Here is a 14062-nt window from a genome sequence, read left to right on the forward strand (position 1 = left end):
CTCAAATACATCTCAAATGCATCGGCCAATCACCTATTCGCGCAAGCATTTGATTTATATTATAAAAAGACACGCTTACAATTCCTAGTACTTAGTAAAACCAAAATGCAATATTTTCAAAGTAAATCAAATGGGTGATGGCACTGCATAGCGACAAATGCAAATTATTGGTTATCTCAAGCAGCAATGCAATTTACTTTCAATTTAAACCCTACAGGCATATACGATTGACACTGTTTCCCCTTATATGTATCTAGGAGTCTATATTTTAAACGCACTTTCATGAGTTCAATATGTTACATACATACCAAACAGTAAAAACAACCTATTCTTATAGATAAGATATAATTTTATTCAACTTCTTCATGCCTAAAACAAATCTTCAAAAACTAATATTTCGAAGGCAGGATTATGCGGCCCCATAATGAGTAGGAGCTCAAGAAGTTCTAGCAACAACTTAATAAGAAATCCACTTCCGCTCGTGTCTGCGCAACCTACCGAAAAATCTTCGAACAGGAACTGTATCTAATGAAATAACCCTTGCCTCAGTTTAATCTGCTGTTTCACTGCAAGAAACTCCAAACATGTTTCCTACACAAACTTTTATCCATGTGCTTCTCGACAATGTTCATTTGGCTGCCCCATCTAACACAACAGGCCGCGTCGACCATCGCCAAAAATATGGAACCATTCCAATGCAACACAAAGGCATTTTATCACTCGTTTGAATTCCGCATGGTTGCTGAATAGATCAGTCTTCCCAAACGGTTAGAAATGAATCAGTATAATAAAACATTCAAGGCAACCTCACTTGCACATGTTTCTGATCATTCATAGCTCATGTCCTTCAGAAGCCTCTATCGCGTGTAAAACCCTGTATGTAATATTAATAGCGCAATAGCCTTAATAGGCTGGGGTTGTTTTATTTCTCCGTGCCTGCTAGCTGTCCGCTATCAGCTGAGATCTTCAAGCGCCCACATAGTCGCGTCATCACTGCCTCTCGGAAGGTACAACAGAGCCGGCGAGATGCGAAGGGTTGCTTAAATTTTCAATATGGCCTATTTTGAAACTTAAGTGTGGAAAAGTGTACAATGATACTACAAGAGAGACAAAAAATGAGACTCAATTTTATCAGGTGGCGCACCGGCGCAGTGATGTTCGTTGTACGCTCTTCGGTGTTAACATGTTCGGCCGACACGGTGACCAGCCCTTCCCGCAACGAGCGCCATTACACTAAAGCAGCTCGCCACCGGAATATGACATTTATGTTTGGTAATTCACCTTCTGAAGCTACACCGGCGCTATAAGGGCGCAGTAATGCAAGACTCTGGCTTGATATACGCAATATGGGGATAGTTACGTGCACTCAAATATTCCAAAAAGTGTCGCCATTCTCTGCTTTCATCAGAAGAATGCGGCCATGGCCAGCATACAATCAACGTTCTTGGCTTTAGCAGCGTTACATTTCACACAACAAGCCACCGGGGCGTGCTTTCCTGTGGAACAGGGGCCAGTCAGTGCTTTGTGTCATCAAAATAAAACAGACGGGAAACGATTAGCGCCAGTCTCTCAAAAAACAAGGAAGACATATATTATGGGCTGAATTGAAATAAATAAAAGACTCCATATAGCGCCTAACTACAGGAAGTTTCAAACAACTTTGCATTGCTGCAGGTCTCCTGTGCCACATGCTGTATTTGGCCAGCGATGAATCCTAAAAGTGTGTGTGGAGGTCCTAAAATGATAACCGTGTCTGTAGAATCATGCATCAAAGGTGATCAGACATTCTTAAAAAAGGAAATTGTTGCACAATTGTTGCACAAAAGAAAAGCAATACACGGCAGGACTGACGCCGTCACTTATAATGAGACGAATATCTCTGAACCTTGTTATAAAAATAATCTGATATTCTACACGTAAAAAAACAACTCATCTTTGATACCTTGTTAAAAAATGTTTTTATAGAGCCATTTCAAAGTTGATATTATAAAAACAAGGTGACTCTGTAAAACTGAACTTCTTATGCTGCCTCGAGTACTTACCGGCTACGGAAGGAAAACACTCTCGCTCAACATACCGGTTTACTTTATTAAAATATACGACCCCCCAAGCGTTAACTGTCCCTCTCAACCACAAAAATTGTTGAAGTCATGGGTCTGCGAAGCTGCTATTGAATAAGAGAATGGTTTTAGTTGTGTATGAATGTAATTGTGCTCATTTTATTTAAATCGCAGTTTGGGAACCTACACTAACAACCATTTTATTTTTCATGCTTTACAGTCCTTTGACATCAAGCAACACAATGTGTTTTCTTGCTTGTTTTTTCCTTCTTGCTTTTATGTTCGTTTTTGTTTGCGTTTTTCTTTTTAGAATTGTTTTTATTCATCATATTGTTTCTCTTTCGCCTCTTTGTATCTGCCGTAAAGCCCATCCCCGCACGCAAACTTATCTGGCTTATGCGGTCTCGATATTACAATGTAACAGACCTTGAATAAACAATAATATAATTATTATTAGCCACTATTTACCAGCAATACATCGACGACATTTTTTTGGTTTGGTCTCATGGTGAGGAAACTGTTATGAAGTGCCGGTGGACGACGAAGAATAGCACACCAACTACGCATCAGCAGACTGAGCGTGCAGAAAATGGAATCTGGCCATGCAGAAAATCCAGTCAGTGGACGCCTGCGCCGCGCTGGGCTTGAGAGCTGTGCACTGTGATAGTGTTCGGGTGAAAAATTTGGTCTCAACCGCTGCTGTTTCCGGGAGCCGTCCGCCGCTCATCACGATGACCCGTGCCCTGGCCGTCTGCTGGTTATGGTGACGCGGTGGGCGAGAGGGCGTGGGTTTGTGTTCACCTTAACACGGAACCCTCGGCTTGCACCTGCTACTACGGCCTCGAACCGTCACCCACGTCACACGTCGACGGTGCCTGCCCGATGTCCCGTGCTTGTATGCGACGTGTCCTAGAGCGGTCATCGAGGCATTTTCGCCGTTACGTCCCCGTCGACCCCGCATGCTTGCGGACTTCAACATCCCGAGGTGCTGCGGACAAAACCTCTGTAGGATATTTTCTTTTCTTTGTTGCGGACATTTTTCGGTTAGCCTCTTTCATATTTTACCAATTCTAGCCTTAGGCTTGTGTCCTTGCTTCCTGCCCCTATCTCTCTTCTGCTTCCGTTTGCAAATTATGGCTAAATCAACGCTTACCCGCACACGCACTGGCCACTGACTCATGACTTTCACACCAGTCCTGGGTCCATTCATTATAGAAATACTGAATGAATTTATATACAATTTCAAGAATGCTCACAGTAACATCTCATTCTGACAGGAGTATACAGCTTCTACAATAAGTTTTCTGGACGTGCAGATAACAATGTATGGACACAGACTCGCTACTTCGTTGGCATAAAGCCTCATTATGGGCACCAATACTAGCGGCCATGCGAGACACTACAAAACGGCCATCCCAGACCGCCAAGCCTTGCGCTTCCGCAGAATTGGCTCTAACCAAAATTGCTTCTTTTCAAATTGTGATCAGCTCCGCACTGACATAGTACTACAAAAATACCCACCACCACTAATGGAAGATTCGATCAGAAATGCATCAGAACAAGAGCGTTTTATAGTTTAGATTGTTACTAAAGCCTTCACTTTGAGGTCCCAAAAAATATGAATCTGACATATTCGGCATCTGGCTCAATCATCAATGAAATTTCAAGGAGATGCCACAACATCATGCTCCAGAGTTAAAGAATGAAGACGTCACCCCAGAATCACCACACAAGGTATATCCCCCCGGCAAGAAACATCAGATATATTGTAGCATCATCTCGATCAAAAGAAATTAGTTCATCTGGTTGCAAACTGTGTAGCTCCGGTGAAAGCTGAGTCTGATAATGACACCAAAAACGGGCGCTCAGGGCAGTTAATCTGACTTTTCCTTGCATTTCAGCGGCAACTTCTATTTTGACACTGCAAATATACTTAACCTACTAGAATGTGGGTCATGTGGTGAAATATATTGGAGACACTGAAAATTCTTTTAAAACTCGCATTAATAATCACAGATCCGATGCAAAAACAAAAACTAATCTCCCTCTTCAAAAACACATCAGCTCTCTTAGACACTCATTCGATCAATTTACAGGTACGGTGCTCCAGTTGGGATTTAAAACATATTATGACAGGAAACACTGCGAATCATATCTGATATACAAATATACCACTCTCTAAAGGGGTATCAATGAGTCTCCGGGAAGGCTCTCGGGCCTCGAAGCCTCGGCAATGTAGCCGCACATTTCACAACCTACCACTTCTCCAGCCCTGAATGCCTTAGTGTTGTCAACAGGTTACTTTTCCGTATGCTTTATTGGTTCGTATGCACGAAATGTTACTGTATCACATCATTCCACTTTCCATGCACTATTCGGTTTAGAGTGGTCCACAAGTTATTTTTTCCGCATGCTTCATTGCTTTTTATGGTGGAATTGTGACTTCGTAAGCTGGTTTTGTTCACGGTTTTGGTTCCCCATATCCTGCATTTTGTACGCGCGAATTCTGTGGTTCTTCTCTCGTTTGTCAGTTTGTTTTAATTATGATGTGTGCGAATTCACACTGCAATTGATGGCTGATTACGCAGTGTACTTTTGTTTCCAATGTCAGTTGAAATTCGTTTCCGTGCGCGCGTCATATGTTCTTTTTTTTTCCATAATGTGCGTGGCCTTGGTACTTGCAGAAATGTGAAATGTAAGCTACAAATTTGTTTTTTCTAGTCATTTCATGTCACCAGCCAGGCCATCGTCAAACTGCTGTTTTTTCTGTGGGCTACGTGAGTTTTTGTTGATTTGCTGTCTGATAGGTCATTTCAAAACGATATCATCTGACCGGTGCTCTTCGCTTCTTGGGTGGCTCATGTACCCCACCCTTGCTTTCGGCGCCCATCTAGGGGTCATCATTGTCCGTTGTATATCCAGAGGCGGGCTATGTACAAGCTATTTGTGGCTATTATCTGGTCTCTTCGGTAAGCGGCGGCATTTTGTTTTCAGGACGCGGCCCCTCGCCTTTCCGCACGCCTGGGCTGTTTAACTTTAATTTCGCCTTCTTTCTGTGACGTAGCTGGCTTTTTGCGTTCGGCAGCGTTTAATCAAACGGATTGACGATTCCGCGCTTCTGCCTGTTGCGGCAGCTTCTCTGAATTGATATGTACAAAATCCATGTTTTATTTTAGTACTTTTCCTAATGTTGCTGTGCATGGGTTGGCAGAGACTGAACGAAGCACACTTGATGAGTGCCTCGCTTGTGCTTTTCGCCGGGTTGTGTACTGAGATGGCGCCGAATTGTCCGCTACTTTTCATTACTTTGCCTGCGTTTATTGCTGTAAATTTTTAAATCACGTATCCAAGTTCATGCCGCGCTCACTATGGGCATTCATATACCCTGTTTTCGACCTTTGTACTCCACATAAAAAAGCCTGGACCCCTGCCGAAATGTCGTAATAAAGGTTGTTTCTCTTGGTGAATCTACTTCATGTACTACTCAGCTGCCAAACAGTGTGCTTGTGTATATATATATATATATATATATATATATATATATATATATATATATATATATATATATATATATATATATATATATATACATATATGAGCTCACGAGTTCATACCGGCTGAACCTACGCTCGACCCGTTGCCTTACGCTACGCCTTAAATAAAACCCCACGATCAACTACCATTCTGACTGCTATCTTTAATATATATATATATATATATATATATACATATATATATATATATATATATATATATATATATATATATATATATATATATATATATATATATATATATATATATATATACATATATATATATATATATATATATATATATATATATATATATATATATATATATATATATATATATATATATATATATATATGTATTAAAGGGTAATAGCAGTCAGAATGGTAGTTGATCGTGGTGTTTTATTTAGGGCGTAGCGTAAGGCAACGGGTCGAGCGTAGGTCCAGCCGGTATGAGCTCGTGAGCGTGAACGTCCGAGTCGGGCCTTCGTCGTCTTCATGATAATCCTCATGGCATACCCGATTGTGGAAATGGCGCTTCGGCATCTAATATTGTTGTGCAGCGTTAACTCTTCTCAATACAATTGCCCCCCGTGCAAAAAGAGCCATCCTGGCTCCTCAAGGGCCCTAAAAACTAGAGCGTCGTAGTATGGCTTTAACCGATCCACGTGAACAATTTCACGCCCTCGGCGGCGATGATCTGTAGTTTGTGCAACTGGTTCCACAAGGTAATTGACGGGCGAAGCCCGCTCAATGACTTTGTACGGGCCATGGTACTTGGTGGTCAGTTTTGGGGAGAGACCTGGTGTATAGCAGGGCACCCAAACCAACACAAGAGAGCCGGGATCAAAACTGTGATATTTGACGCATTCGTCGTGATGATGCTTCTGGCCCTGCTGATCGGTCGATGTAAACGAACGGCCAGTCAATGTAAACGAACGGGCCAGTCGAAGGCATTCCTCGGCGCGGCGAGCAAGGTCTGAAATCGGCGTAAATTTGGTTGCGTCGGGCTTGTAGGGGAGTATCGTGTCGAGTGTGCAGGACGGCTCTTGCCCATACAAGAAAAACGGCGAGAATCCCGTTGTCGTCTGCGTTGCCGTATTGTAAGCAAATGTTACAAACGGGAGTGCGAGGTCCCACTTCGATTTGTTGGCAGACACGTACATGGAGAGCATGTCACCAATAGTGCGATTGAAGCGTTCCGTGATTCCGTTCATTTGTGGACGGTATGATGTGGTAGTCCGATGAACTACGCGGCACTCACAGAGCAGTGCTTCAATAACCTCAGGCAAGAAAACCCGCCCTCGGTCACTGAGAAGGTCCTGAGGTGCCCCGTGTCGAAGAACGAAGCGGCGAAGCAGGAATGACGCTACGTCGCGAGCCGTGGCGGCCGGAAGAGCCTCTGTTTCGGCGTACCGAGTAAGGTGATCCACAGCGACAATGGTCCATCGGTTTCCGGCTGGAGTAGACGGAAGTGGGCCATACAAGTCGATGCCCACACGTTCGAATGGCTTTGCTGGGCATGGTAGTGGCTGCAAAGGACCGGCAAGGCGGGGCGGCGGCGATTTTCGGCGTTGACATTCAGGGCGAGAGCGCACGTACTTGCGCACGAAGGTATACATTCCACGCCAGTAGTATCGCAGGCGAAGACGCTTAGAGGTCTTTAGTACGGCAGCATGACCGCAACTTAGATAAGCGTGAAATGAGGAGCATATGTCGCTGCGCACATGACGGGGTATCACGAGCAGCCACTTTCTGCCGTCGGAGCAGTAGTTGCGGATGTAGAGTAACTCGTCACGAGAGGGCAAAGTGAGAAACCTGCTGGCGTAGGGCCCGAGATCCCCCGGAAGGAGATGTACCGGAGAGCATCCCAATAACAGAAGCAATCCACGGGTCCTTGCGTTGCTCGGTTGACATGTTGCTGACTGCAAGAGGCGACAGACGTAAGTCACTGCCACTTGAGGCAAGGCAGGAAACTTCAGCAGGCAATGGTGAGCGTGAAAGAGCATCAGCGTTAGAGTGCTTCCGACCTGAACGGCAAATGACCCGGATGTCGCAGTCTTGCAGTCGAAGAGCCCACCGACCAAGACAACCCGACGGATCCTTGAGGGAGGAGAGCCAACAGAGTGCATGATGATCGGTGACGACATCGAATGGGCGACCATACAAGTACGGCGGAACTTGCCCAGTGCCCAAATTATCGCCAAGCACTCCTACTCTGTTACAGAGTAGTTCGACTCGGCTTTCGGCAGCGTACGGCTCGCGTATGCTACAACGTACTCGTCAAAACCGGGCTTTCGTTGGGGAAGCACGGCACCGAAGCCGATCCCACTAGAATCAGTGTGGACCTCGGTTGGGGCGGACGGGTCGAAGTGCCGCATTATCGGTGGGGATGTGAGTAGGCGCCGTAGCGTCACAAATGCTTCGTCGCAGGAGGGTGACCATGCAGATATGTCACTCGCACCCCCGAGGAGCTGAGTTAAACGCGAAATTATGCTGGCGAAGTTGCGTACGAAGCGTCTAAAATACGAGCAAAGACCGAAAAAGCTCCGAAGCGCCTTTATAGAGGTCGGCTTCGGGAATTCGGCTACGGCTCTCAGCTTCGCATCATCTGGGAGGATCCCGTCCTTCGAAACGACGTGTCCCAGTATCGTAAGTTTGCGCGCTGCAAAACGATACTTTTCCAGATTCAGCTGCAGCCCAGCTCTTGCAAGGCAGGTAAAAACTTGCCGCAAACGGCCGAGGTGCGTTTAAAAGTCCCAAGAGAAAACAACAACGTCGTCCAGATAGCAAAGACACGTCTTCCACTTTAGTCCGCTCAAAATACTGTCCATCATTCGCTCAAAGGTGGCAGGAGCGTTGCAAAGCCCGAACGGCAATACATTAAATTCATAAAGACCGTCAGGGGTAACAAAAGTAGTGTTCCCTCGATCTGCTTCCGCCATCAGGACCTGACGGTACACGGAGCGAAGGTCTAGCGACGCGAAGTATTCTGCTCCCTGCAAACAGTCGAAGGCGTCGTCGATGCGGAGGAGGGTATACACGTCCTTGAGGGTTATGGTGTTCAAACAGCGGTAGTCGACGCAAAACCGAATGGACCCATCCTTCTTTTTTAAAAGAAACACGGGTGATGCCCAGGGACTCTTGGAGAGACGAATAATGTCACGCTGAAGCATGTCATTGACGTGGTCTTCAATGGTGCGCCACTCTGCCGGTGATACACGATACGGTCGTTGTCGAAGCGGGGCATGCGAGCCAGTATCAATGGCGTGGCTGACAATGCACGTACGGCCAAGAGAACTTTGCCCACTATCGAAAGACGAAGAAAACTGGCTCAGAAGTGCAGTAAGCTGCGCTCGTTGGGTGGCGTCCAAATTTTCGTCGATTGAGCAGCAGAAAATCCCGGAACATGTTTCGTCCCGTGTGCATGGCGTAGTAGCGCTCAGCTCGTCGACTTGGAGATGGGGCGCATCATCAAGAAGCTCCGTAACAAGACGGGGATCGACCGTCTCTACAAAGCCGAGTGTTTCGCCGTGTAAAAGGGCGCACGAAGTCGTCGACTGGTTCGTAATCATCATTGCACTCGCGCCATTGCGAATGGTCAAAATGGCGAGGGGTAGCGGAACGCATCTGCGGCGGAAGAAAATGTCGGACGGCGTAAAAAGCACAGTGGCCTCAGGAATAGATGTGCAGCAAAGAGGAACAAGAACAGAAGAACGGGGTTGGACGGCAGTGTCTACGGCGATGACCACCTTGGCGTTGGGAGCACAGAAAGAATCTCCCAAGAGAGGCGAAAACTCGACTTCAAAGGTGCACACCGTATGACGGCATGATGGCGCGACAAAAAGTCCCAACCCAGGATTACATCATGAGAGCAAGAGGGCAACACGACAAATTCAACGGTGTAGAGAATATTCTGAATAACGACACGGGCCGTGCATGCTGGTATGGGCATGATCTTTTGTGCACTGGCGTTGCGCAAGGATAGTCCGGAAAGGGGCGTCAGAACCTTTCCATTTGAGCGGCATTGGTCGGCGTGAACGACAGAAACAGCAGCCCCAGTGTCGATTAGGGCAGTAGTGGGGATACCCTGAACAAACACATCAATAACATTTTTGGGCGGAACGTGAGGACTTTTAGCTTTCGAGGGCGACGCAGCTCTTGCCTCCGGAAATGCGGCTGTTAGTTTTCCTCCCCAGTGCTGGCACAGCGGCGCCGCATAGGCGACAGCGAGCGACGACGTGGAGAAGGAGATCAGGCGGCCACGTCGTCAGGCGGCCAGGCGTGACCGCTGCCAGGCGGCAGCGGTCAGGCCTGGCCAGAGTGGTCAGGCGGCAGCGACGTCATCGGCGGATCAGAGGCGACTGGATACATTGGCTCACGTGCCTCAGTGCAGAAGCTAGAGGGGACGACAGTTCCGCGGTGTACGGCAGGAGGGACACCTAGCGTGCCACCTCTTCCCGAATAAAATCCTTCATACGGGTGAACAGCGTCGGGTCGTTTGTGTAGGTCGCAGCCAAACTCGACTGGGGCTCGGCTTGAGCGCAAGCTTGCCGAGTTAGGACCCGTTGCTTTCGAAGCTCGTCGAAGCTCTGACACAAACGTACGACGTCGACTATCGTTTGAGGATCCTTGGACAGCAGCATCTGGAACGCGTCATCGTCCACTCGTTTAAGGACGTGCCTGACCTTGTCCGTTTCCATCATCGACGGGTCGACCTGCTTGCACAAGTCAACCACGTCCTCGAGGTAGCTGGTGATGTAGCTGGTTCGCCTGGTCTTGTGCCCCATACATCACTCTAACTGTATCTTTTCCTTTTTGAGTTTCAGGGCAGGCCTTCAGGACTTCGCGGCTTAAAATAGTCGTGGGTGACACGTGCCATTTCTGTTGCAGGGTCATTGCTTTTTCTTTTGTGTGTGGGTTTATGGGGTTTCTCTCCCTGTTTTTTTTGTTCTCCTTTTTTTCTTTTTTCCTTGACCTAGTTAGTTACCCCCGTCTCTATCTTTTCTTTTGACCTGTGGCTTGGAGATAGTTTCTGATAAGGACCCCACCCTCACCGCCTGGTCTGCTTCCAGCGGTTCTGATATCCTTTCCCTATACCCCGCGGAGGGTCAATAAACACCCTCTTATCCTTTCTCTCCAAAAATTCCACGAATATCAACCACCAGTTGACTTCCGTGTGACCTACTTCGCGGCTTCAACTAGACAACCTTCTTGGCCCCTCAATCTCTCCCCGGACACACTCCCAAACCAATCAGCTTGCTCGATTTCCCTTCCATCTTTCCCTCTCCTTTCACCTGGGGTCCTGCCCCTATATAAACCGTGCCTGCCAGGCGAGAGATTGCCCTGAGGAAAGCAAGTTCTCTTTGCTGAAACGTAGGCCACAATCGTGCTTTTACCTTGTTCGAAGTTTTTCTTCTCTTGTGTTCTCTACCATCTTCAAAGTTCTACTACTCCCTATATATATATATATATATATATATATATATATATATATATATATATATATATATATATATAGGGGAACTGAGGGGCTCCGTGAAATAAGACAGACAATAAGGGTTGGCAGTCAAGAAAACCTCTGAAAGCAAAGGGGAGGTTCTCGTGGGTCATAGAAAGAGATAAAAAAATTTTTGAGTTGAAAAAAACTAGCGAAAAAATGCCCGCTGGGTGGAATTCGAACCGATGGCCTCCAGAATACCGGTCTGGTCCGATAACCACCTCTGCTACCGGCGGGGCTGTTTCCCCAGAACTTTCTCGGGTATTTATGTTAAGGTATTTTTGTTTCCTGCACTTGGGGGTGGTCCAAGTGGCACTGGCTACCACCACCAAGTGGATGGTCCCCGTCCGAAATGTCGATGTAAAGTTGTGTTTTCGAAGTAAACTTCTTATGTTTTTTATTGCGCCCCATTTTACTATTTACCCTTCACTAGCCTAACCGTTTATCATATATATATATCTATATATAAAAATATATATATATATATATAAATATATATATATATATATATATATATATATATATATATATATATATATATATATATATATATATATATATATATATATATTGTGACCATTCTTGGTCAATCTACCCGCACCGGTTGGCACAGTCAGTCTTGGTGTAGTTTCTTCAGACTGGCATCAGTGCTTGGTCTTCATCTGTACATTCTCATTATCATTAGCCACCATGCTCTAGCACTTCGTCCTCATCTCTGTAAATACTTATCATCATGCTGTGTGTACTCGCGCGTTCCTTGCTGGAGATTCCGAATAAATGGTCGCCCCGACCCTCGCCCTCCTACGATAAACCTTGTCCTCTCATATATATATATATACATATATATATAGAGAGAGATAGGTCAGCAGTCTACAACGCCAAAGGAAGCATAGGGGTGTGGTAAGCTCTGTTCTTTATCACTACGGTTAATTAAGTAAACATTTTTTTTTAATTATACAGAAGAAAGAAAAAAAGAAAGAAAAACACGCTTCCAGAGTGGGGACCGAACCCACGCCTTTCGATTACATATCGAATGCCTTACCAATTCGGCTATCTGGGCGACTGTGTTCTCCTTCACTTTCTGGGCTATATATATTTACTAGAAGTGTATCTGACGCTTGAGGGTGGTAGCCAGCGCCACTTTGACTAGACGGGGAGAAGGGACCTTCTTTTTAGCCGCAGGGGTGTGACTCGAACGTCTACAGCCTGTCATGAGTGGGTTACTGGCGGAAAGCCCTCTTATGCTACCTAGGCATCAAGGCTGCCAGAACCGAGACCCTCGCTAGGCTTTCGCAGAATAATATAGTAAGGAAATGAGGGGCTCGTTGAGGAAATACAGAGAGATAGGTCAGCAGTCTACAACGCCAAAGGAGGCATAGGGGTGTGGTAAGCTCTTTTCTTTATCACTACGGTTAATTAAGTAAACATTTTTTTTAAATTATACAGAAGGAAGAAAGAAAAACACGCGTCCAGAGTGGGGACCGAACCCACGCCTTTTGATTACATATCGAATGCCTTACCAATTCGGCTATATGGGCGACTGTGTTCTCTATCACTTTCTGGGCTATTTATATTTACTAGAAGTGTATCTGACGCTTGAGGGTGGTAGCCAGCGCCACTTTGACTAGACGGGGAGAAGGGGATCTTCTTTTTAACCCCCGGGGCGTGACTCGAACGTCTACAGCCTGTCATGAGTGGGTTACTGGCGGGAAGCCCTCTTATGCTACCTAGGCATCAAGGCTGCCAGAACCGAGACCCTCGCTAGGCTTTCGCAGAATAATATAGTAAGGAAATGAGGGGCTCGTTGAGGAAATACAGCGAGATAGGTCAGCAGTCTACAACGCCAAAGGAGGCATAGGGGTGTGGTTAGGCTCTTTTCTTTATCACTACGGTTAATTAAGTAAACATTTTTTAAAATTATACAGAAGAAAGAAAGAAAAACACGCGTCCAGAGTGGGGACCGAACCCATGCCTTTCGATTACATATCGAATGCCTTACCAATTCGGCTATCTGGGCGACTGTGTTCTCCTTCACTTTCTGGGCTATTTATATTTACTAGAAGTGTATCTGACGCTTGAGGGTGGTAGCCAGCGCCACTCTGACTAGACGGGGAGAAGGAGACCTTCTTTTTAACCCCCGGGGCGTGACTCGAACGTCTACAGCCTGTCATGAGTGGGTTACTGGTGCGAAGCCCTCTTATGCTACCTAGACATCAAGGTAGCCAGACCGAGACCCTCGCTAGGCTTTCGCAGAATAATATAGTAAGGAAATGAGGAGCTCGCTGAGGAAATACAGAGAGATAGGTCAGCAGTCTACAATGCCAAAGGAGGCATAGGGGTGTGGTTAAGCTCTTTTCTTTATCACTATGGGTAATTAAGTACACATTTTTTTTAAATATACAGAAGAAAGAAAGAAAGAAAAACACGCGTCCAGAGTGGGGACCGAACCCACGCCTTTCGATTGCATGTCGAATGCCTTACCAATTCTGCTATCTGGGCGACTGTGTTCTTCACTTTCTTGGGTATTTATATTTACTAGAAGTGTATCTGACGCTTTAGGGTGGTGGCCAGCGCCACTCTGACTAGACGGGGAGAAGGAGACCTTCTTTTTAACCGTAACCCACTCATGACAGGCGTGACTCGAACGTCTACAGCCTGTCATGAGTGGGTTACTGGCGGGAAGCCCTCTTATGCTATCTAGGCATCAAGGCTGCCAGAACCGAGACCCTCGCTAGGCTTTCGCAGAATAATATAGTAAGGAAATGAGGGGCTCGTTGAGGAAATACAGAGAGATAGGTCAGCAGTCTACAACGCCAAAGGAGGCATAGGGGTGTGGTTTGGCGCTTTTCTTTATCACTACGGGTAATTAGGTAAACATTTTTTTTAATTATACAGAAGAAAGAAAGAAAGAAAGAAAAACACGCGTCCAGAGTGGGGACCGAACCCACGCCTTTCGATAACACGTC

The 14062-nt window shown here is 46.0% G+C and overlaps 1 non-coding gene and 1 pseudogene across 1 annotated transcript; both read right to left on the reverse strand.

The window, feature by feature from the left end:
* LOC144148201 (uncharacterized) overlaps positions 1 to 10386 on the reverse strand; it is a 105433-nt pseudogene extending 95047 nt beyond the window's left edge.
* Positions 10387 to 13523: 3137 nt separating this feature from the next.
* On the reverse strand, positions 13524 to 13595 carry Trnaa-ugc (transfer RNA alanine (anticodon UGC)). Its single transcript has one exon. It is a non-coding gene; the product is annotated as a tRNA-Ala (tRNA).
* Positions 13596 to 14062: the final 467 nt, after the last annotated feature.

This window comes from Haemaphysalis longicornis, unplaced genomic scaffold (assembly GCF_048455015.1).
Source record: "Haemaphysalis longicornis isolate Haplotype H1 unplaced genomic scaffold, Haemaphysalis longicornis Haplotype H1 scaffold_8, whole genome shotgun sequence".
NCBI lineage: Eukaryota > Metazoa > Arthropoda > Arachnida > Ixodida > Ixodidae > Haemaphysalis > Haemaphysalis longicornis.